Source organism: Monodelphis domestica, chromosome 4, assembly GCF_027887165.1.
Source record: "Monodelphis domestica isolate mMonDom1 chromosome 4, mMonDom1.pri, whole genome shotgun sequence".
Taxonomy (NCBI): Eukaryota; Metazoa; Chordata; class Mammalia; order Didelphimorphia; family Didelphidae; genus Monodelphis; species Monodelphis domestica.
In genome coordinates this window covers 35,410,407-35,436,148 of record NC_077230.1, presented here as the reverse complement: position 1 = coordinate 35,436,148, position 25,742 = coordinate 35,410,407, and the positions used below count along the sequence as shown (strand labels likewise).

At 35.1% G+C, this 25,742-nt stretch overlaps 1 long non-coding RNA gene across 3 annotated transcripts; it reads left to right on the top strand.

Annotated features, from left to right (window-relative positions):
* The first annotated feature begins 676 nt into the window (after positions 1-676).
* LOC103101013 (uncharacterized) lies at positions 677-25,742 on the top strand. Of its 3 annotated transcripts, XR_008911068.1 has the most exons (10): positions 678-1,079; positions 8,127-8,255; positions 9,945-10,059; positions 14,477-14,596; positions 16,448-16,553; positions 16,942-17,047; positions 19,635-19,717; positions 21,744-21,838; positions 21,949-22,051; positions 22,839-25,742. It is a non-coding gene; the product is annotated as an uncharacterized LOC103101013 (long non-coding RNA). The 3 variants fall into 3 exon arrangements; XR_008911070.1 differs by lacking the exon at positions 16,448-16,553 and having other exon boundaries at positions 677-1,079; XR_008911069.1 differs by lacking the exon at positions 21,744-21,838 and having other exon boundaries at positions 681-1,079.

The following is a 25,742-nucleotide window of genomic DNA, read 5'->3' as shown; positions in this document are numbered from 1 at the left end:
AAACCATTAAACGATACAGAAGGATCCCTGTGGACATCATGTTGACTAAGAGAACCCTAAATTATTATTATCTATATTTCACTTTTTTATATTTTCTTAAATATTTCCCAATTACATTTTAATCTGGTCCAGCATGCAGCTTCTGGCACTGGTTTTTGATACCTCTGGACTAAACCATATTATTCTCCTTGACGGCTGGGACTGGTTGCACTGTGGTTTGTCTTGAGCTTGGTGCCTACCTGACTAATATTACTTTATTACTAATATTAGTTGACTAATAATACTTGTTGATTGACTGGATTGAGAGGTGGAATTGGATACAGGCTTATTGCAAGGGATGCTTGTTCTGAAACTTAGGAAGTGAAATTATAGAAGTCTAAACTGAAAGAAAAGGAAGTCTGCATATCAAATGCATAGGGAAAGACGAGGTTGGACTGGGCTGAAGTATGTGTCAATTTTTGCTAGTATTTTTTGAGCGCTGGCTGACCATTATAGGTTTTAAAGCAAATGAAGAGAGTTTATTCAGGATAAAGAATCTGTTGTTCCCTCATAGGGCCAAACACTCAACAGCCAGACTACATCACAGAGCACTTATGATGTTATGTCCCATCTCCAGGGTAGCAGGAAGGATGATGATAAATATGGGGAGAGCACTGGGGAGATGATTTCTGAAAAGGAAAAACGAGGTAGGATGTGTTACGGTTTGGAAGGGTGCCAGTTTGATAAATTGTGGAATTGTGTGTTGTACAGAAGTTTGTTGAGAATTATTTTGTTGTGAAGTGAGAATTGATGCTCTGTTATAGAATTTTTTCTTAAAGTCTTGAGGAACTCATTAATGCTTTGCAATAGTAGTCTAAGATTATAGAATTCTAAAGGCGATCTCTGAGGATTTATATAGTTTCAAAAAGACTTATCATTGAAAAATCTATAAATATTTTAAATTGCTAAAGCAGGTTCTAGGAAAGCAAAATATAACCAACATCTATTAATGTTTTTTTAGTTTCATATGATTTTCACTCATTTTGGTCTTTTTATCTAGTAAACAGATCTAATAAGGTCATTGGGGAATGAAGGAGTGGGTAAGTAATGGAAATATCTTTTTCTCTATATAAATATTTCTAAAAATAAATGAATATTTGTATATGTAATATATACATATGTACATGTATCAATATAGATACTGAGATTCATATACACATCAAGATATATACTATATTTTTAATAATATTTTATTTGATCATTTCCAAGCATTATTCATTAAAGACAAAGATCATTTTCTTTTCCTCCCCCCCACCCCCCATAGCCGACGCATGATTCCACTGGGTGTCACATGTGTTCTTGATTCAAACCCATTTCTATGTTGTCAATATTTGCATTAGAGTTTCGTTTAGAGTCTCTCCTCTGTCATGTCCCCTCAACTGCTGTAGTCAGGCAATTGCTTTTCCTTGGTGTTTCCACTCCCATAGTTTATCCTTTGCTTATGAATAGTGTTTTTTCTTCTAGATCCCTGCAGATTGTTCCGGGACATTACACGACCACCAATGGAGAAGTCCATTACATTGGATTATACCACAGTGTATTAGTCCCTGTATACAATGTTCTGGTTCTGCTCCTCTTGCTCTGCATCACTTCCTGGAGGTTATTCCAGTCTCCATGGAATTCCTCCACTTTATTATTCCTTTTAGCACAATAGTATTCCATCACCAACATATAACACAATTTGCTCAGCCATTCCCCAATTGATGGGCATACCCTCGTTTTCCAGTTTTTGGCCACCACAAAGAGCGCAGCTATGAATATTTTTGTACAAGTCTTTTTGTCCATTATCTCTTTGGGGTACAGACCCAGCAGTGCTATGGCTGGATCAAAGGGCAGATATTCTTTTATCGCCCTTTGGGCATAGTTCCAAATTGCCCTCCAGAATGGTTGGATCAGTTCACAACTCCACCAGCAATGAATTAATGTCCCTACTTTTCCATATCCCCTCCAGCATTCATTACTTTCCTTTGCTATCATGCTAGCCAGTCTGCTTGGTGTGAGGTGATACCTCAGAGTTGTTTTGATTTGCATCTCTCTGGTTATAAGAAATTTAGAACACTTCTTCATGTGCTTATTAATAGTTTTGATTTGTTTATCTGAAAACTGCCTATCCATGTCCCTTGCCCATTTATCAATTGGAGAATGGCTTGATTTTTTGTACAACTGATTAAGCTCTTTATAAATTTGAGTAATTAAACCTTTGTCAGAGGTTTCTATGAAGATTTTTTCCCAGTTTGTTGTTTCCCTTCTGATTTTAGTTACATTGGTTTTGTTTGTACAAAAGCTTTTTAATTTGATGTAGTCAAAATTATTTATTTTACATTTTGTGATTCTTTCTATGTCTTGCTTGGTTTTAAAGCCTTTCCCCTCCCAAAGGTCTGACATGTATACTATTCTGTGTTTACCCAATTTACTTATGGTTTCCTTCTTTATGTTTAAGTCATTCACCCATTTTGAATTTATCTTGGTGTAGGGTGTGAGGTGTTGATCTATTCCTAATCTCTCCCATACTGTCTTCCAATTTTCCCAGCAGTTTTTATCGAATAGTGGATTTTTGTCCCAAAAGCTGGAATCTTTGGGGTTATCGTATACTGTCTTGCTGAGGTCTCTTTCCCCTAGTCTAATCCACTGATCTTCCTTTCTGTTTCTTAGCCAGTACCAAATTGTTTTGATGACTGCTGCTTTGTAATATAGTTTAAGGTCTGGGAATGCAAGGCCCTCATCATATGTGTTTTTTTCATTATTTCCCTGGATATCCTTGATCTTTTGTTATTCCAAATGAATTTTGTTATGGTTTTTTCTAAATCAGTAAAGAAATATTTTGGGAGTTCAATGGGTATGGCACTAAATAGATAAATAAGTTTGGGTAGGATGGTCATTTTTATTATATTGGCTTGTCCGATCCATGAGCAGTTAATGTTTTTCCAATTGTTAAAGTCTAGTTTTAGTTGTGTGGAGAGTGTTTTGTAGTTGTGTTCATATAGTTCCTGTGTTTGTCTTGGGAGATAGATTCCTAGGTATTTTATTTTGTCTAAGGTGATTTTGAATGGGATTTCTCTTTCTAGTTTTTGTTGCTGAGCTGTGTTGGAGATATATAGAAATGCTGATGATTTATGTGGGTTTATTTTGTATCCTGCAACTTTGCTAAAGTTGTTGATTATTTCAATTAGCTTTTTGGTTGAATCTCTAGGATTCTTTAAGTAGACCATCATGTCATCTGCAAAGAGTGATAACTTGGTCTTCTCCTTGCCTATTTTGATGCCTTCAATTTCTTTTTCTTCTCTAATTGCTACTGCTAGTGTTTCTAGTACAATGTCAAATAGTAGAGGTGATAATGGGCATCCTTGTTTCACTCCTGATCTTATTGGGAATGCATCTAGTTTATCCCCATTGCAGATGATATTGGCTGATGGTTTTAGATATATACTGTTTATTATTTTTTGGAACAACCCTTCTATTCCTATGCTTTCTAGTGTTTTTAATAGGAATGGGTGTTGTATTTTATCAAAGGCTTTTTCTGCGTCTATTGAGATAATCATGTGATTCTTGTTGGTTTGTTTGTTGATGTCAATTATGTGGATGGTTTTCCTAATATTGAACCAGTCCTGCATTCCTGGTATAAATCCTACTTGATCATGGTGGATGACCCTTCTGATCACTTGCTGGAGTCTTTTTGCCAGTATCCTATTTAAGATTTTTGCATCTATATTCATTAGGGAGATTGGTCTATAGTTTTCTTTCTCTGTTTTTGACCTGCCTGGTTTTGGAATCAGTACCATGTTTGTGTCATAAAAGGAGTTTGGTAGAACTCACTCTTTTCTTATTATGTCAAATAGTTTGTATAGTATTGGGATTAACTGTTCTCTGAATGTTTGATAGAATTCACAGGTGAATCCATCAGGCCCTGGGGATTTTTTCTTAGGAAGTTCTTTGATGGCTTGTTGGATTTCATTTTCTGATATGGGATTATTTAAGAATTCTATTTCCTCTTCTGTTAGTCTAGGCAGTTTGTATTTTTGTATATATTCATCCATATCACTTAAATTGGTATATTTATTGCCATATAATTGGGCAAAGTAATTTCTAATGATTGCCTTAATTTCCTCTTCCTCAGAGGTGATGTCCCCCTTTTCATATTTGATGCTGTTAATTTGCTTTTCTTCCTTCCTTTTTTTAATTAGATTGACCAGTACTTTGTCTATTTTGTTTGTTTTTTCAAAGTACCAGCTTCTTGTCTCATTTATTAAATCAATAGTTCTATCACTTTCGATTTTATTAATTTCTCCCTTAATTTTTAGGATTTCTAATTTGGTTTTCTGCTGGGGGTTTTTAATTTGATCGCTTTCGAGTTTTTTCAATTGCATTTCCAATTGATTGATCTCTGCTCTCCCTTGTTTGTTAATATAAGCATTCAGGGATATGAATTTACCTCTGATTACTGCTTTGGCTGCATTGTCATTTTCCTCGATGAAATTATTAATTGTTTCTATGATTTCTTCTCTAACTAAACAATTTTGGAGTATCATATTGTTTAATTTCCAATTAGTTTTTGATTTGGTTTTCCATGTACCTTTACTGATCATTATTTTTATTGCCTTGTGATCTGAGAAGGCTGCATTTATTATTTCTGCTTTTCTGCATTTGTGTGCTATGTTTCTGTGACTGAATGGATGGTCAATTTTGTGAATGTGCCATGTGGTGCTGAGAAGAAGGTGTATTCCTTTTTATCCCTATTTATTTTTCTCCATATGTCTATTAATTCTAATTTTTCTAAGATTTCATTCACTTCTTTCACCTCTTTCTTATTTATTTTTTGGTTTGATTTATCTAAATTTGATAATGGTTGGTTTAAGTCTCCCACTAATATAGTTTTACTGTCTATTTCTTCCTTCAATTCTCCTAGTTTCTCCATTAGAAATTTGGGTGCTAAATTATTTGGTGCATACATGTTGATTAGTGATATTTCCTCATTATCTAACGTCCCTTTTAACAAAATATAATTACCTTCCCTATCCCTTTTGATCAGGTCTATTTTTGCTTTGGCTTTATCAGATATCATGATTACCACTCCTGCCTTCTTTCTGTCTGTTGAGGCCCAGAAGGTCTTACTCCATCCTTTAATTCTGACCTTGTGGGTGTCAACCCGCCTCATGTGTATTTCTTGAAGACCACATATGGTAGGGTTTTGGATTCTAATCCATTCTGCTATTCGTCTATGTTTTATGGGTGAGTTCATCCCATTCATGTTCAAAGTTATGACTGTCATTTGTGGACTCCCTGGCATTTTGATATCCTTCCCTGGTTCTAACCTTTTCTTCTTCAGCTCCTCCTTTTAGTCCAGTGATTTACTTTAAATTGGTCCCCCTTGTCCCCTCCCTTGATATGTTTCCCTTTTTAGTCCCTCCCTTTTTGTTCCCTCCCCTTCTCCCCTCTCTTTCCCTCCCCTTTTGTTTTCCCTCTCCCCCTCCCCCCCTTGGTTTTCCCTTCTCCCTGCCCTTGTTGGGTAAGATAGAATTCAAGATCCCAATGGATCTGGATGTTTTTCCCTCTCAGAGTTGATTCCCCTGAGAGTAAGGTTTAAGTAAAAACTCTCTTCCTCTCCTTCTTATAGGAGTTTTCTTCCCCTACCCTTCCCATGTGAATCTTTGTGTGAGAACGATTATTGTATTTGGTCTTTCTTTTCCCCCTATTTACACATTACATTTTCCCCACATGTTAGTATACATAGATTGATATAAATGTAGTCCTTATAGAAGAGAGTTTGAGTAAAAGAAGAAGATAACATTTTTCTCCTTTTCCCTTTCCTTCATATTTACCTTTTCAGGTATTCCATGCTCTTTGATTTTCGATATCCAATTTTCCACAGAGCTCTGGTCTTTTCATTGCAAAAACTTGGAAATCTTCTATTTTGTTGAATGCCCATACTTTTCCTTGGAAGTATATAGTCAGTTTTGCTGGATAGCTGATTCTTGGTTGAAGACCCAGCTCTCTTGTCTTTGTGAAGATCATGTTCCATGCCTTATGATCATTTAGAGTAGAACTTGCAAGGTCTTGTGTGACCCTGATTGGCATTCCTTTATATCTAAGTTGTCTTTTTCTGGCTTCTTGCAGGATTTTTTCTTTTGTTTGAGATTTTTGGAATTTGGCAATTACATTCCTGGGAGTTGTCTTTTGGGGGCTTAGTGTAGAGGGTGTTCTGTGAGCTCTGTCAGTGGCTATATTGCCCCCTTGTTCTAGAATCTCTGGGCAATTTTCTTTGATTATCTCTTGTTTTACGATGTCGAGTTTGGTGTTTATTTCTGGCTTTTCTGGAAGTCCAATTATTCTTAAATTATCTCTTCTCCCTCTATTTTCCAAATCTGTCACTTTGTCAGTGAGCTATTTTATGTTCTCTTCTAATTTCTTGCTCTTTTGACTTTGCTTTATTAGTTCTTGCTTTAAAGCCTGGTTTTCTTTTACAGTTTGGTCAAACTGGTTTTGTAGATGCGTGGATTTCTTTTGCATTATTTCCCACTTTTCCTCCCAGAAGGCTTCCATCTTTTTGATCATTTCAGATTCAAATTCTTCATGGGTTTGTGGAGAGTTTCCATTTCCTTTGGAAGTTTTCGGAGCATTTGCTTGTGTTTCCTCTTCTATCTCCTCTGTGTTTTGTATTTTTGCTCCATAAAATGTGTCCAAAGTCACCCCCTTCTTCTTGTTTTTTTTTTTTTTAATTTTGGGACTTTTGTGCTTCTGTGGAGTTTGCCATCTCTATCTGAGTGGGGGGATTAGCTTGTCTTATCTCTGTCTGTTATTCAGAGGTTTTAGCCCTAGGCAGATTGTCCGTTATATGCAGTTGTTGTTCTGTCTTCCCGGGAAGCCAGGAGTTGCTGGTGTGTCCCTGTTACTGCCCTCCTCTTCTCGGCACCCTCCTGATGCTTCTCTGTTGCCTTACTTCCACACTCTAAGCCTAGCTTGGCCCTTGTCCCTGTGCCTTAGCCGGCCAGCGCCTACACTCTGAAGGGGGAGGGGCCGCGGCTTCTGGGAGCTCTGAGGGCTCCTAATGAGATTAGCTTTCCCTGGGTTGAATTTAGTATGCCTTGAGGCAGGATCCAGCCAGGGGGTTACAATCTCCCCCCTCTCTCTCTGTTTCCCTGCTGTCTGGGTGCCCCCTCGACTGGGTTAGGTTGTTTTCAGGATGTGGCCTTCAGAATAGCCAGCTCCAGAGGCCCTTTTGCCAGTCCTGAGGGTTGCTGTTGTTTCAGAAGACCCTGCTCTCTGAGGGGGAGGGGCCGCAGCTTCCCTGAGCTCAGGGCAAGGGCTCCTGATAAGAAGATTAGCTTTCCCTGGGTTGAATTGAGTGTGCCCTGAGGCAGGGACTTGAGACTTTGATGGAGGGATCCAGCCAGGGGGTTACAAGCTCCCCCTGTCTTTCTGTTTCCCTACTGTCTGGGTGCCCCCTCGACTGGGTCAGGTTGTTTTCAGGATGTGGCCTTCAAAATAGCCAGCTCCCGAGGCCCTTTTGCGAGTCCTGAGGGTTGCTGTTGTTGCAGAAGACCCTGCTCTCAGAGGGGGAGGGGCCGCGGCTTCCCAGAACTCCGAGGGCTCCTCCCAGGGGGTTACGAGCTCCCCCGTCTCTCTCTGTTTCCCTGCTGTCTGGGTGACCCCTCGACTGGGTTAGGTTGTTTTCAGGAAGCGGACTTCAGAATAGCAGGCCGTGGGACTCTGAGGTTGCCTCTGCTGCCTCGGACTCGGACTTGGAGCTCTGGGTTGGGGGGGATGGGTCCTAGGACCTTCCTTCTGCCTACCCTTTAGGTCCGAGTGGTCTCGGGTTCTGGCTTTTGGGGGGGGCGTACCCTTTGATCCAGGTCCAGGTCCAGGAGGAGGAGTCCCGGGGTCTATGTTGTTGATCATTTTGAATTTCGGTGTCCTAGGAGCATTTGGTTTGAGATCGGTAAGGAAGGGTTTCAGGAGATCTGAACTTTAGCTTTCTCTTAGCTGCCATCTTGACCAGAAGTCTCCTTGAGGATATATACTATATTTAATAGAAACTTATATAATTATATATAGACATATATTTATGTATTTTGGTTGTTTTTATTTTTCAGCCATTTCATTTGTCTGACAATTCATGACCCCATTTAGAGTTGAGGGGTTTTTTTCTGGCCAAAGAATGAATCGTTTTTTCCATTTGCTTCTCCAGTCCATTTCACAGATGAAGAAACTGAACAAAACAGGTTTGAATGACTTGCTCATGGTCACTCAGAGTAAATATCTGAAACTCTATTCACTGAATGATTTATCCAATCCTATATTTATATATACTTTCATATATTTATATCTTCATCTATGTTTATTTATGTGCTTATGTCTATGTAGATGCTTATGCACACACACACACACACACACACAGAAACTACTCCCAGGGCAGTTTTCCAGAGTTCATTTTAATATCACCAGGAAGTACCTTTCTATTCTCAAAAATTTTTGATCACTTATTCTTTCACTCAAATTTTCTATGCCTTGCTTCTAAGTTCAATGATAAAATTAGGCTAGAAAAGTGTTTATTAACCTTTGTTCAGTGAGTTTGCCTTGTTTTACATTCTGATACCTGTATTTCAGTGTAATTAATTCCTTTGTAATTATTTGTATTTTGTTTTGTGCATTTAAAAACATTATTCTTGGAAAAGATATACATCAAATTACTACATGAGATGATAACAGAAAATAGTTTAAGAACTTCTAGAATAAAAGACCTCTTAAGTTCCTCCTAGCTATAAAGTTTTTTATCTTTGATGTTATAATTTTTTCTGATTTAACAAATCAGAGTATCTTATTCATTCCTGTCTTTTTCTCTACATATATTTTGTGCTTACTATTGATAGCCTGTAATATTACATATTATTAAAAAATATTCATAGACATATTAGTATATCTGAAAAGTTGGTCAACCTCAGCTTTCACTCCTTCTATAGCTATAAATTAAAGAACAAGAAATATTAGAGGAAAGAATGTGATGATTCAATTGTGAATATATTCATCAAATGAGAGACCAAATGGAGCAGTTTCAAAACCAGAAGAAGCAAAGCAATAAACAAGTACTGAATTGCATATGTGATGAAATCTAAGTAGTAGGAAGTTTTTTGAAAGGAATAAAACTTATGGCTTCAGATATCTAAGTACTTGGGGTATGAATATCTTCTGTAGCATAAGAACCCTATCCCCTTGTATTCCTGTGAGAGGCTATGCCTACTATATTGCTACACCAATTTCCCTGGATCCCATCATCATTGCTATGTATTCTGTGATTATTTCCATGTATTAGGACAGTTGAAGAAAACTGAAAAAGACAACAAGTTTTTTGGGGGGGTGGGCTTTGATCTCTAATATAACAGGCAGAGAAGGCTACATAACAATAAGTTTCTACAATGCTGGAATTCTTTTGTCTGGATTAAACTGGAAAAGGAAACAGGATGCCAGGCAGGATAAGAGGACATAGGGTCAGATTCTTAGATGAAGTCTAAGTCTAAAAATAATAATTTTTTTTGTAGAATATAAAGGATGAAGTTACACTGGAAAGAACCTTATTAAATGACCATAAACATTACTTGGGTTATAGCTACATTGTGTAGACTTCCTACCCTTACATTAGAAACAATGCTGATTTTTTTATCTCAAATTTAATGAGTATAGAGGAGCAAATTTATACCTATGAGATACATTATGAAAGGGAAAATTATTCTTGGATATATTTTAGCTTACAATAAGATAAAAGGAATTTTTTTTAGGGATGGTATTTCATGTCAAGAGGCTGATCATGAAAACTAATTTTTCAAAATAAAATTAATGCACCTTTGTAATTTAAAATTATATTTTTATATTTTGTTGATTACACTTCTTTAAAAAGTTTTTATTTTCCATTCTAGTAAAGACCAGAATTTCCCTGTGCAAGGAACTTGATCCCTTTTAATCTTCTTTGGAAAAAGAGGATGCAAAGAAGAGTCCAAAAATTAGATTTGTTTTCTTGTCAAATAGATAAAGGTAAGCATTAACTTGCTCATTTCATACTGTGACATGGAAATCACTTTAAAAGACTGATATATATTAATTTAAGGTCGCTATTCATATGCTATTCTTCAAGCAGTTCTATTTTTGTTAAATATATTTTATTATGGGGTGGAGGCAAGATGGTGTCTTAGGATCAACAAAAGCCAAAACCTCTCTGACTATCCTTCCATACCAATCTTTAAAAATTGTTTCAAAACCAAAAGAATCCAAACCCAACAACAAGACAGAGTCATGGGGCTCCCCTGCTGAACATAACTTGAAAGGTAGGCAGAAAAAGTCAATTTCACTGATAGATAAACCTGCCCCCCCCCACCACATACACCTCTCTGAGAACTGAAATTAGATGTGGGCTGACATTAGGATCCTTGGGCAGAGGCTGCAACCTCTAAGGGGCTGCAACCTCTAAGGGGCTCCTTAGACTCACAACTTGAGTTCCAGAATTCTGACAGTGGCTGGCAGGGAGGAATGGGGTGGGTGGGACTTCTGGCTGAGCACATTGACATTGACACTGCTCAAGATGCTCAACTGGCCTAATCCAGTGTACCAGCAGAGGAGAGAGAAGATTCAGCCTCAGGGCAGAGCAGCTCCAGTAAACCAGCAGAAAGAATAGCTTAAAGTCCACAGAGGGAAATTTAAAAATAACAACAAAAAACCCAGTATATTTTATTAAATCAACAAACATCTACTCTGGAGAATATTTTAAACATAAAATATTAAGAATAACAACTCCCAGGAGATGAATGCAATTATAACTAGTAAAGATTTTTGCTATCACCACAACTATTTCCAAATGGTGTCAAAAATGTGAGTTATAGCAATAAGTCAAGAAAAAAGAAATTGAGGGAATAATAAAAGAAGAGTGAGATCAAAATTATAGTATATAATAATTTATTTTAGAAAACCCTAGAGAGTCAAATAAAATAAAATAAAATAACAACTCCAGGAAAATGTAGGATAATAAATAAATCCATAGGTATTAGTATTTCTATACATTACTCCCAAATGCCTTAGCAGGAACAGAAATTCCATTTTAAATGACACTGTAAAATACTTATAAGGCTATCCGTCAAAAGAAAGGATTGATGGATGGAAAGGACTGATAGAAGGATAGAGTCAAGATGGTGGAGAAGGTACACAGATTCACCTGATCTCTATCAAATGAAACTATGATATAATGTCTCAAAAAATATCGGGGCAACAATAAAATAGGGTGAAATAATTTTTCAGCCTAAAACTATATAAAAGGCCAAAAGGAAAGATCTACTATGGGGGCAACTGGGTGGCTCAGTGTATTGAGAGACAGATGTAGAGACGGGAGGTTCTGGATTCAAAACTGACCTCACCCACTTTCTAACAATGAGACCCTGGGCAAGTCACTTCACCCCAATTGCCTGGCCCTTACCACTCTTCTGCCTTGAAACCAATACACAGTATTGATTGCAAGATGGAAGGTAAGGATTTAAAAAAAAAGATCTATTGTACTGTATTGTACTGAAGTGGAGTGCAAAAGTAACAGAACAAGGTTTAGCTTCACTGAGGAAACAGGTCTTGGACACAACTGAATCAGCAACAAGGGCTTCCAGCCACATATGGTAAAGGGGAGTCAGACAACTGCTCAGAAGATTACCCGGGTCCCTTTGCTGACTTGAGGGCAAGACTTTTGACACATTGCCCATAACAGATCCAGGCAACAGTTGTGGTATACCATCTCAGGGTGGGAAGGAGCACAAAGTACACACCAGTGCTTATGGCTTCAGGGACAAGGGGACTCTGTGCACAATTCCAAGGTGGAAAAGAGTGCATGTGGTTTACTCACTGACCTCACCACAAGACAAGAGAATATTAAACAAACCTCTCATTAAATTATACCATCTTGGAAGAACTGAAAGTGGATCAGTCATCAGAACTAGCTCTGAAGGAGGCTACAGAAAGAACCTAAAGCTTTCAATAGTTCTCCCTTCAACACAATTACAAAAAAATGAGCAAAGAAAAAAAAAAGTTTTTTGGTGACAAGAAACACATAGCTTCCTAGAAAAATAGTAATTTCTAAAGCCAAAAGAGAATTAATGGAAGATCATAAAAAAGAATTTTTAAAATCAAATGAGAGGTAGAAGAAAAATTGGGAAAAGAAATGAGAGTGGCACATGAAAATCATGAATAAAGAGTCAATGCCTTGTTAAAGGAGGCACCAAAAAAAAAGAAATTAATATCTTAAAAAACAGTATAGGCCAATTAGAAAAAGGTGAACAGAAATTGAATGAAGAGACCATCTTAAAAAGCAGAATTGGCTCTATGGGAAAAGAAGTATAAAAATTTACTGAGGAAATGAACTCTTTATGAAGAAGATTTGTCCAAATAGAAAAGTAGGCACAAAAGGTCACTCAAGAAAATCATGCCTTAAAAATTAGAATTGGGCAAGTGGATGCTAAAAACTCCATGAGATTTAAAGAAATAATCATAGTCAAACAAATGAAAAAAGGAGAAGAAAATATGAAATAATATTATTGAAAAAACAAATAAGCTGTAAAATAAAGCCAGGAAAAATAATCCTAGAATTAGACTACCTGAAAGCCTTGATTAAAAAATGTCTTTTTTGCCTATTTTTTAAAATATAGGATTGAAATTAGTAGTTCTTTAAATATATTTGGTACGATTCACTTTGAGCAATTGAAATTTATACCAGGAATGTAGGGGTGGCACAATTAGAAAAAGTATCAGCATCATTTATATCAATAAGAAAACCACCAAAAATTATGATTCTTTCTACAGATACAGATAAAGCTTTTGACCAAATAAAACCCCCATTTGCATTAAAAAACTCTAGAAATCAATGGAATAAATGTAGTTTTCCTTAAAATGATAAGTAGTATTTTATCTCAAACCAACTGCAAGTATTATGTGTATGGAGAATAAGTTAGAAGCCTTCCCAGAAAGATCAGGGGTAAACTAAGGATGGCCATTATCACCACTGTCATTCAACATTATGTGAAAAATGCTAGATATAAAAAGAAGGGAAGGAAAAAGAAATTGAAGAAATTAAAATAGGCAATAAGAAATCAGTCTTTGCAGAAGATATGATGGTACACACAGAGAACCTCAGAACCAACCAAATAAATTGAAATAATGTAGCAAAGTTGCAGGATGAAAATATAAACTAAACATATATGAATCACTGACATTTCTATATATTATCAACAAAGTCTAATAACATGATAGAGAGAGAAATTCCATTTAAAATAATTTTAGAAACTATAAAATACTGTGGGAGTTTACCTACCAGGACAAACCCAGTATAGACAGAAAGACAGACAGATAGATGGATGGATAGATAGATAGAGAGATAGATAGATAGATAGATAGATAGATAGATAGATAGATAGATAGATAGATAGATAAACAGTTATAAAACACTTCTGAGACAGTCACACCTGAACAACTGGAAAAATATTAATTGCTCATAGGTATGTTGAGGCAATATCATACAAATGACAATTCTATACTTATTCAGTGCTATAACCATTAAACTGCCAACAAAATATTTATTATAGCTAGAAATAATAAATGTAGTAATATAAACAAATAATAATCATCTGGAAGAACTAATTGTCAAGAATATTAGTGAAATTAATGAAAAAATGTCAATGAAGATGACCAAGTCATACCAAATTTCAAAGGGTATTACTAATCATCAAACTAATCTACTACTAGTGAATCAAGATCAGTGGAATAGATTAGTTATACAATACACACAGTAGGAAATGGTTTTAGAAATGTTGTGTTTCATGATTGAAAAATCCAAACTGTGGGGACAAAAACCTACTGGAACAAAAAATGCCAGGAAAATTGGAAAGAATTTTGGCCCAAACTAGGAATAGATCAATACTTTATACCATATACCAAGATAAGGTCAAACTTTTTTTTACTTTATTTTACTTTTCCTGGTATGTTTTCTTTCTCAACATGACTAATATGGAAATGTGCTTTGCATGACTGCATATGTATAATCTTTATCAATTTCTTTGCCTTTTCAGTGAGGCAGGTAATGAGGAAAAGTGGGAAAGAATTTATAACTTTATATAGTTTTACATGTAATTAGAAAAATTTAAATGCTAAAACAATTTTAAATGGGCTTATATGCTTTAAAAGGCAGGACATTCAGCAAAAATCATTGATCTAGGGAGAATATAAGGGAGTCAGTTATTATTACTAATGATTACAGAAAAGATTCAGGGAAAGCATTAGTGAATGGATTATAATTCCAGTGCAAAGCTATAGAGTGATCTAACCAACTGTCCTGGGTGGGAATTTTATTCTTACTGTTGCTTTAAGTGCTTTATGCCTTCATTATCATCATCTTCTTCATCATTGTCATTATTATTATTATTTATAGGCAAAAATGAACTAGGGCTTTGTACTCGTATATTCTTTGATCAGCAGATGAGGATGAAAAGGAACCAGGTGTTTTTATTACTGAAATTATTGAAGGAGGTGCAATCCACAAACTTGGATGGTGAGTTTGGATTCATAATTTCATAAGAATTAAATTGTAGGGTGGAATTAAATCATTATAAATGTGATTAATATTGTAAGCATGACAATATTGTTGTCACAAAAAAGTGACAACACAAATAAAATCTTTGAAAAATCAGGAATATCATCTTTTAAAATGATTGCTATGACCAAACTAGCATGGAAATGGAATTGGCCCAGAAACAAAGATTCTATAATTTTACATCTGTAATATATGTAATACATCTGTAATAAATAGTTATTCTTGATCACTTAGAAGTCCTTCAGTAATTGCCATAAGGAGCTTGTTATAAATATGTGTCCAACTATTTCCAAGACAAGTCAATTCAACAACTATTTATAAGCCTACACTGTTCCAGGGACTGTGCTATCACATGAAAGGACATAAAGTAAGAGAAATAGTTCTTGATCTGGAGAATCTAATAATCAAATTGGCTAGGCCACTAACAAATTACTATTATGCACAGAAAAGATCTATATGTGATAAATGAGAGGCAATCTAAGAGGGGAATAGTTCACATTGATTTCAATGGAAAAAATGAAAGCCATGAGGTCATTAGAACTATCTTCAGAGATCATTGAAATTTGATTATACAATAAACCAACTCCTGAATCAAGATAAGGCTTCCTAGATAGAGAAATGTAGGAATGTACATTCAAAATATTATTGTAAACTGCTCCAACATAGGTCCCTGAGAGAAGAAAAAATAAAAAATGTCAAAAGAGTGTCAAACCATCATAAATTTAAGCTTGTGAGAATTTTATATACAACTAAAATTAAATTATGCATTCTGTGTCCTTGTTCATGATAAAATTTTTGAATTCTAAAGTGAAATTCTCCCAGAGATTATACTCTTTTATATATAAAATTGAAAGCAAAAGCACAATCAAAAACCTTAAAACAGAACCTCACCTTTAGTTAACTTCATATGAAGGAAAACTTAAGCATTCTGTTTCTAAGGCTCATGCTTATTGCTTCTTGACCCCGAATGAACTAGCCCACATGTTTTTAGAACTTTTCCTGCCTCCTAGACTGTAACAAAACTGATTTCTTTTAGCTGCCCATTCTGAATATCCCAAATACATGGTGGAATTTTTCTCACCCCAACCTCCCAACATTGTTGTCTTTTCCTCAGTTTCTATGATAGCATTTATTTGTTTATTATCACCTCAAACCTCTATAATTAATGTAGCAAGAGGAAGTCTGTTTCATCTTGTCTCCTGACCCAGTCCCCAAATTCTCAATGAGATATTGTCTGACACCTGAGCTGAATTGTTTAATCTAGTTTCTGAAGAATCTATTGGCTATTTCTTAAAAAACATTAAATTTGAAAGAACACACTGATTTTTGATTGGAGGAGGGCTTCTATATTTGTGGATGATTTCTCCTGGATCCTTCTCCCCATTTTCCAAATTCTGCCAAAGTCCTTTCCTTTTTCAATCTGATTTCCTCATGCTTCATTGTAGAACGGAGATGTCCTTTAGGTGGGCAAGTCCTACCCGGTAGAAAAGGCAGAGAATATGAACACAGTGGTGAACAACATCGATCATCCTGCAAGCCTATATAAAAAGTCCAGGGAAGAAAAGCAAACAGGCTGCAGGGTGATGAATTTATTCAGACACAACAATCCTCTAAATCTTCTTGTCAATTTGTAGAGATATAATGACTATAGTGTTTGTAAGGGGTAGCAATTATACTAAATGGTATGATAGGTAATTGAAGTTGGTTTTTTGAGTACCATATCTTCTAATCTAATGTTTGCCTTGATCTCTTAGGTCATAAAAAAATCTTCAATTGTAATTTTAATTACTCTGCACTTCTATTTTTCAGCATCCAAGTATTTGACCAGATTATTAAAATAGGTGACTCCAATCTAATTGGATTAGATGAACAAGGAATCTTTACTTTAAAAAAAAATGGAAAATTGTGTTTTCCAGTAAGTAGATTTTCCCATATTTCTTTAACAAGCAATGATTGATAAAAATAGGGGAAGAAAGAATGCCTAATTAAAAAAATTAATTTCCCTTTTCACCTTCTCTTACTAGATAATGATTCTCTTTTTTTCTGGTCAGCATTTCACAAGATGTTTTAGGATCAATTTGCACCTTCCCTTCTGAATGCCCTATCACATCTCAAGTCAACCCCTGACATTCATTTGAAAATATTTTTATTTAATTAGCATTTTCTTGCCAAATGAACCTACTTAAAACTAAAGAGATTTTTTTGGAAGAGTGAAAGCTTAGGTGTATTTGTCCATTCATCTTATTTGCATGACTATGTCTTATCCAAAGTACATAAATTAAAGGTAGATATTTTGAACCTAGGATTGAAATTGGACGAGAACCACCTCAAGTCAAGTCAGAACTCATCATACTCCTCCAGTTGTCAGAGGAAAGGAAGAAATATTTTATGGATTCATTCATAGTTAAGGTATATGAACCAAATCCAAAGATTCAAAAAATCAAAATTCTTTTTTCATCACAAGATATTAAAATAAAACATTAATTTATTCTTTTTAAGTTTCCTTTCCTAGTCTGAACAATCTTAATCACTAATAAGTGACTTTATCTTAATTTATTACATATTTTTATTGTTTCTACTTTTTTACAATTTTATCAATTCCTTTGGGATTTACATTCTTGTCTGATATGTACTCCAACTTCTGATATGTACTCCAACCTTCACCATTGAACTGTCATTTGTAATACAGGAACTGAATTAAGCAAAACTGACCAATACAGCAACTGAACCTGATAACTTATACTCCTTCCTGTAACTCCTATCTTGTTCTCTATCTACCAAAAGGAACAAGATATGCATCACCATTCCAGAATAATATTTTTCATTACAAATAATCAGATTATGGCAGCCTTTTATTGCTGCTTTAATTTACATTAGTTTTAAAGAGGCTTCTGCTTTATCTCACTTTACATTAATGAGGGACTTTTTCATGCATCTTAGAATTTTTCTTATTGTTAATATCTTATAGGACAATAATATCTCATTGTACTTTATATCATATTATTTGTTCAGGTTTTCCCAAATTAATGGATACTTTGTATTCAGACAAGAATATGTGAATGTACATACATAGTCTTGATATGTCTTTAATGACTTGGGGGTTTCTCTTCTTATGCTAGTTGTATTGATTTTATTCATGTTAAATCTTTCTTAGTAATTCAAGATTTCTATTTTTTTTAACATGACCACTAATTCCCTATTTTTAAATCAATTTGCCTCAAAAATATAGGTCTAAGAAGTCTAATTCCTAATTTTTTTCTAATTTTGAATGCTGTATGGATATCTTGATATTAAGATTGTATATTCAACTTGAATTAATTGTGGTAAATAATAAAACTTTTTCCTGTTCAAACCCTAATTTCTGTCATGCTGATTTCCACTTTTCCTCAAAGTCCTAGATTATAGAATCTTTCCTCTCAGTTTTGTTTTTGGGTTTTTGAACCCTAGACTGCTGAGTTCAGTTTCTTCTGGGACTTCCTTATATAGACTATTCCATGAATTTACTTTTTAACTATTGCAAGTAAACTTGAATAATTATTAATTTTTGAAGGTTCAATTTGAGACCTGTTAATGGTATAGGCCTCTTTTATCCTTGTTTTTAATATTTCTATTTACATGTTCACAATAATCTTTTACCAACAATCTTTTTTATGTTTCTATCCTATCCCTAATTCTATCCCCACAGATCTCTCTACAGTGTAAGTGTAGTCAGTGAATGTACAGTGTAAGTGACTAAAGGTCAGGGAGTGTTTTATCTTTATATCTCAAGTACAACATGCAGGACTTTGCACTTGATGGATTCTTTTTTTTTTTAAATATATTTTATTTGATCATTTCCAAGCATTATTCGTTAAAGACATAGATCATTTTCTTTTCCTCCCCCCCCACCCCCCATAGCCGATGCGTAAGTCCACTGGGCATTAGATGTTTTCTTGATTTGAACCCATTGCTTTGTTGATAGTATTTGCATTAGAGTGTTCATTTAGAGTCTATCCTCTGTCATGTCCCCTCAACCTCTGTATTCAGGCAGTTGCTTTTTCTCGGTGTTTCCACTCCCATAGTTTATCCTTTGCTTATGAATGGTGTTTTTTTCTCCTGGATCCCTGCAAGTTGTTCAGGGATATTACACCGCCACTAATGGAGAAGTCCATTATGTTCGATTATACCACAGTGTATTAGTATCTGTGTACAATGTTCTCCTGGTTCTGCTCCTCTCGCTCTGCATCACTTCCTGGAGGTTGTTCCAGTCTCCATGGAACTTCTCCACTTTATTATTCCTTTTAGCACAATAGTATTCCATCACCAACATATACCACAGTTTGTTCAGCCATTCCCCAATTGATGGGCATCCCCTCATTTTCCAGTTTGGGGCCACCACAAAGAGCGCAGCTATGAATATTTTTGTACAAGTCTTTTTGTCCATTATCTCTTTGGGGTACAGACCCAGCAGTGCTATGGCTGGGTCAAAGGGTAGATATTCTTTTAGCACCCTTTGGGCATAGTGCACTTGATGGATTCTTAAGAAACTCTGGTTTAATTAATTGCATTGGTTTATATACTTATGCAGATGCATAATCAAGCTCTTGCTTTTTTTTCTTACCTGTGCTATTTAGCCCTGTATTTCTGTGAGCTCTTTAAAATGTTTACTGTCATTTTGAAATGACCATCCTTTATATCATAGATTGTAGTGTTAATGTCTTTGAAAGGAAAGGATGAAAGTTTATCTTTCAAATATGTGCATATACATACATATACATATGTAGCTAAGTAGATAGCTATGGGTATATATGTATATATTTCAACTTGGAAAAAACTTGTAAAAGAATTGACTCTTGCCTCCTTAAAACATCTTTCCTATTCAATTATGTAATCATTGAACATTAGCAGATGAGGAGAGAAGATTTTGTTTACTGATTTTATGATTTTAAGCTAATTATTTTAATAGCTTTGGGTCTATATTGTAATTACACTTTCTAAACATTTTCTCCATTTAAAGGAAAAAGTTGGAGATATCCATATTGTGAAAGGAGAAGCAAGAAACTATAAGACTTCACCAATAGCATGGCTCTGGATCATCAGGTATATATATATATATATATATATATATATATATATATATATATATATATAAGCTTCTAATGGGAATGTAAACTAGTGAGATTTTTAGACAAAACAGTGAAAGTTTATGAATAAAATATTCATATGCTTTAACCCCTGTAATCCAATTACTGGAAATGTTTCCATATTGTAAAGTAACATTTTAAAAATAGCTACATGTTCAGTGGTATTTATTGTATAATATTTTTCTCTTATTGATCCTGGGTAAGTCATTTAAGTTTTGTTTGCCTTAGTTTCCTCATCTGTAAAATAGGGATAATACTAGCACTCCAAGGATTGTGAGGATCAAATGAGATAATTGTAAAGCACCTCAGACAGTGCCTGGCATATATTAAGAACAATATAAATATTAGTTATTGTTATTGACATTTTAAAATAGTGTAACAAATGAGGAATGACTGAATCATTTATGGCTGATAAATGCAATGAGATAATATCATGTTTTAAAAATCTGTAAATATCATGAATAGAAGAAATCTAGAAATAACTTGCTAAACTTTGATGTAAAGAAAAAAGAGCAGAACAAGACAAAAAATAATCACACTACACAAGAGAATTTTTTTTCTTTAACCTTACCTTCTGTTCTAGAATTGATGGTAAGTATCAATTTCAAGGCAGAAGAGCAATAAGAATTGGACAAATGGGATTAAGTGACTTGCCTAGGTCACATTGTATTTAAGGTCAGATTTGAACTCAGGACCTCCCATCTCCAACCTCTCTCTATCCACTGAGCCACCTACCTGCTCTTAAGAATATATTTTCATGAATTAAAAAGAAAAGTATAGAGAAAGTAATGGATGATAAAAAAAAAGTTAGGCAGAAAAGAATACTCAAATGTCATTTTTGAGTATGTTGAACTGACTTTGCTAATAATATGTAATTTTGTTTTCAAAATTAATAGCATAAAAAGACTATAGACTCTCTAAATTTGTTCCTTAGTACTGAACCAAGTTTGAACTTATCTAGATTTCTTCAAATGGCCAATATATTTAAGGCTATTCATATCTAGTTATAGTGTCCAATTCTGATTGTATCTCTTTGGGACATCTTAAATCATGATACTGTTTTATTGGAGAATTCAGAGTTCTTTGAACTCATTACTTTCTAGAACTATAGAGATCCTGAAGGCAAATATTTTGTTCAAACAATCATGGTCACTACAAGACAGATGCAAAATTAAGGCTGTTTAGTTTCCTGGTTGCCACCAATTGTTGTATATTATGAATCTGAGAACTTTTAGTGGATCACCATCATTGCTAACAGTAGGCAATTTGGTTCAACCTTTTGAATCTGGGATCTAGAAGAGTGAGTAATTGGAAAGTGTATGATGCATTTCAAGGGCTGATACTTTGGCTGCTAAATGCCATTATAGTGATGTGTTAAGTTGGTGTTTTGGGAGGATTAGAACCTCTAGTATGAGGGCTTGCTGAACAATTTTCAAGGCTGCTTATCCACATTTGGTTTCTACTTGCCACCCAGCTCTCACCTGTGTCTCCAAGAAGCTATTGCATGTGGAGTTGCCTGCTGATGAGTTAAACTAGCTTGATGTCTACTGCAGATTTGTGAAAACTTTTTCTGCCCAAAAGGTGAATGAGACATTGTTTTTTCACTAGCCAATGGAGGTGGCTAAAGCAAGCACTGTAGAGTGCTTACAGCTTGGTTGGACATTGGAGACACTAAAGTCATTCAGTTATCCTAACTTAGATGACTCTGGAAGAAAGAGTGAAGCTGACAACTCTGTGCAACTCACTTAAATCCAATTCACACATAAGTTATTACCCTGTGATGTCATTAATATTCTTCAAAACAATACCACCACCACTACCACCAACATTTTTGTTGACTGAATCATCCTTTTATGTTCATAAATCTAACTTTGTTTTAAAACTGCCTTTGCAGGTGACTAATATTTTCTTAGTAGACATCACAGATTATCAGCCTTAGGAGGAACCTCAAAGATAATTTATTTAATCCATTCATTTTGTAGGTGAGAAAAATGAGACGCAGAGAAGACATACAGAAAAAGCTATGACTTCAGGTCTTCTGGCTCTAAATTCAAGGCTCTAGATTCTTCACTATGCAGTATGTTTAGGATTTGATCAGCAATGGGAACCAATTAAAGGTTGCTGTTGTCTCTTGCTAATCCTAGTAAAACACTTGTATAGCTCTAATTGAATCATTCATATTCTTAGATACAAGAATCAAAAAGGAAGAAAAAGCAGAAGAAATAGTATTAGAAGAAGAGATTAGCAGTGCCAAACTTAACAAGGAAAAGGCTCAAAGGAGATTTTTCTGGTAAGATAAGTGTTTTTTACTTATGGAAAACAAAATTCTCAAGGGACAAAATAATTGATTTCTGCTGAATTTTACCTCCTTGGCTACCATTTTACTGTTTTTTCCCCATTATATAAAAGAACTTCATTATTTATATTAAAATTCTCAGTTCATATCTTCCTCAAATGGGTGCTGGCATAGAGTAGAGGCAGCCAACTCACAGTCAATGGATGTGGCCTAAAGAGATGAGATCCATTTCTTTTTGAGTTTGATAACACCAGCATAGTAGAAAAAGTAAAGGACATAGAATCTTAGTATCTGGGTTCAAATTGTCATATCATTTTAACTTATGTCATTGAAGTCAAGTAATTTCAGATCAATAGACTTCATATTTCTCATTTATAAATTGAGGGGGTGGTACAAGTTGATATATAGTGTTACTTCCAACATTAAATCAGTGATCCTTTACTCCATACAAGACAAATCATATATCACTTGTGGTAAACGTAGAGGAGGAAGGAAGAGGTAGATATACTATGCCAGATGCATACATCTTAATTGGCTTCCCTATCTTGTTTATTGCACATAAGCCAATTTGGGTTTTACTCCTTCTCTTAAACACTTGCTGACATCAACATGTATCCTACAAAAATCCACAACTTCAGCCTTCTTTAACATGTGGATTTGTATTTCTTTCAGGATTGAAATTCATAAATTTTTTTGTTTGCTTCTCCTTAGGCAACTTTTTTGCATCATAATATAATGTATTTTATGCTTTCATAATTATTTCCCTCTTGGATCATTCTAGCAATGGCAAAGAACACAATTGGTGGAACTCCTTTTATTTTAAAAAAATATAAGCAAATAAAGAATGTGTATAAGCTCGAAAAAACTGATCAAAAGGTAAGTTTTCATTATGTTAAATTTGTCATAAAATGCATGTGGGGTTTTTTGTGTGTTTGCCCACTTTAATTACTAGATATTAAGTGTGTGTTTTCTGATTTTAATTGTTTTCCCTTTTTAATTACTATGTTTTGAGCTTTTTTTAAAAATAAAAATCCCTTACCTTCTGTCTTAGAATCAATACTGTGTTTTGGTTCCAAGGCAGAAGAGTGGTAAGGGCTAGGCAATAGGGATTAAGTGACTTGTTCAGAATCGCACAGCTAGGAAGTGTCTGAGACCAGATTTGAACCCTGGTCCTCCTAGCTCTAGGCCTGGCTCTCAGTCCACTGAACCACCCAGATGCCCCCATACTGAGCTTTTTTATAACTTGAATTTAGTAAACTATAGTTTAACTTTAATATGGGTTTGATATTCTGTCACAATTACTAATCAGTACAGCTAATATAATTATCTAAAGAGTAAGGAGCAACAGTACCATAAAGGCAACTGTTTGACCAAATTTGAAGTCTCCTTTTTTTCCCCTGGGAATATTCAAGACCTCTCTCAATAAAAGGGAATGATTCAGAGCTCTTTAAACATTTAACTTGTCTTTATTTGATATTCTAAGGTCAAGGAATAGTTGATTAAATGATGTACTTTTTACAAAATAATATCACCTCAGAATACTGTTGGGTGAAAAATTTAAAAGATTATGTCACCGAGTATTGGCACTTAAACTAATGAAAAGTGTAAATTGAATTGTATGGGCACAGGCAGGGCAGAAGTGACAACATGGTTTTCCCTCTATGAGACAGAAAGGATCTCTGAAGGGGCTGTGCATTATTTTAAAAATAAGAGTTATGTAAAATGGTAAAAGTTTACCAAGAAGTACCACTGTCAGTTGTTGGCAGAACAGTTGGAGATATTCCTTGATTTCTTTTAATGAAATTTAAGCAATTTTGGCCTCAACTTTTTTTTTTTAAACCCTTACCTTCCGTCTTGGAGTCAATACTCTGTATTGGCTCCAAGGCAGAAGAGTGGTAAGGGCTAGGCAATGGGGGTCAAGTGACTTGCCCAGGGTCACACAGCTAGGAAGTGTCTGAGGCCGGATTTGAACCTAGGACCTCCCGTCTCTAGGCCTGGTTCTCAATCCACTGAGCTACCCAGCTGTCCCCTTGGCCTCAACTTTTTATTAAAATCAATGTGTTTGTGTGGATCTGTGTACATGTCTTGATTTACTGTGCCTGTGTAAGTAAGGAAAAGAGGATGAAAGCCTATTGAGAAAATGTCCATTGATACTTCACATATGTATGTATTTGTACACATACATAACATTTACAAGTAAATGAGTGAATATACATAAACATGTACATATGAGAAGTCCAACTAAGGACTTCATAACATACCATGCATTAAGGGGCATTTCTGACCTGCCCAATTTTCTTTGGCAAGAATAAAAACCTGAATTGCCTCAGACTAGAAATTCCTTTGAATCCTCTAGGATGGTCACATCTCTTAATAGATGCTGAAACAGCATTCACAGCACACTGACTACCAGAGATGGATTTTTTCTATTTCCCTTTATTCATAAAAATCTAAATGAAAATAAACACAAGCTTTCATCTAAATCTAAAATTGACGATATTGAATATTCTTATCACTTGTGTAGGCATGATGGCCAATTTGCCAAAATCTTGTGAAAGAAGTTAGATTTTGCCCTTTACTTTCCAGAAATACTACTGATCAGCAGAAATAGACACAAAACTAGGAAGCATTTTAATAGTTCCTCACCAATTTTTCAACTGATATTGTAGCCTCAGTCAGAGAGTTATGATCTACCAAACACTGATAGATAGAACTGGGGACAGAGGGTTTTTTGCCTTCCTAAACAACCATCACTAGATTCTAAAGTAGTTAAAACTTCACTGGACTATCTATCCTCACTATGAGGCTTAGAGTCTAATGATGATTCCTTCCCTGCCCAGAAAACCCAGAAGCATTTCCCCGCTTTGCCCTGCCAAGCTGCCTTAACTTCCTCTCTGGGTGGATATATTGAGTAAAGTAGCCTGTGCTCTTGGCTTGAACCCACCAGAGAGGATTCACATATGGGGCAGAAGGGAAGCACTTATTGTAAGGAATCCTTTGGTTCCTTTGGGTTGTGTGAACAGAACACATGTGGGAAAGCAATGAAATAGAATAATAGAAATTCCCAAACACAATCCTGTTAAGGATATTTCAATAGATAGACGATCAATTGTGGTACCTGATCAGCCTGGATATAACCAGAAAGCCAACTGGACATGATCCTTCTGTACAGATAGTGAATATTTTTGATGACATGAGTCAAAAGCTGTCTTTATCACACATACAAAAAAAAACTTTGAAAATATGTTTTCACATGTATGTTACTTTTTGCAAAACATGCTGGTTAACCAAAAGCTCAGGAAAGATAAAGACTTTGTAACAAAGGTCAAGAGATGAAAGCCTGTTGCTAGGGTACCATTAGGAGAGCAAAAAGAATTCCTGGTAGCAGAATCTCAATATCAAAGGACATGACGATTTTAATTATTTTATGTACTTTCCCAAATGGCTGTTCTGATTCACAGTTCCATCAACAAAGCACCAGAGTGCCTGTGGTCCCACAATCCTTTCAAATTTAATTATTCCCCTATCATCCCATCTTTGACAATTGATTTGGGTGTGAAGTAAGACTCCAGGATAATTTTATTTGAATTTCTGTTATATTAATGACTTAGAGCAATTTTTCATCTATTTGTTTATATTTTACAGGGGTTTTTTGAGAACCATTTGACCATTATCTTTGGGGGAA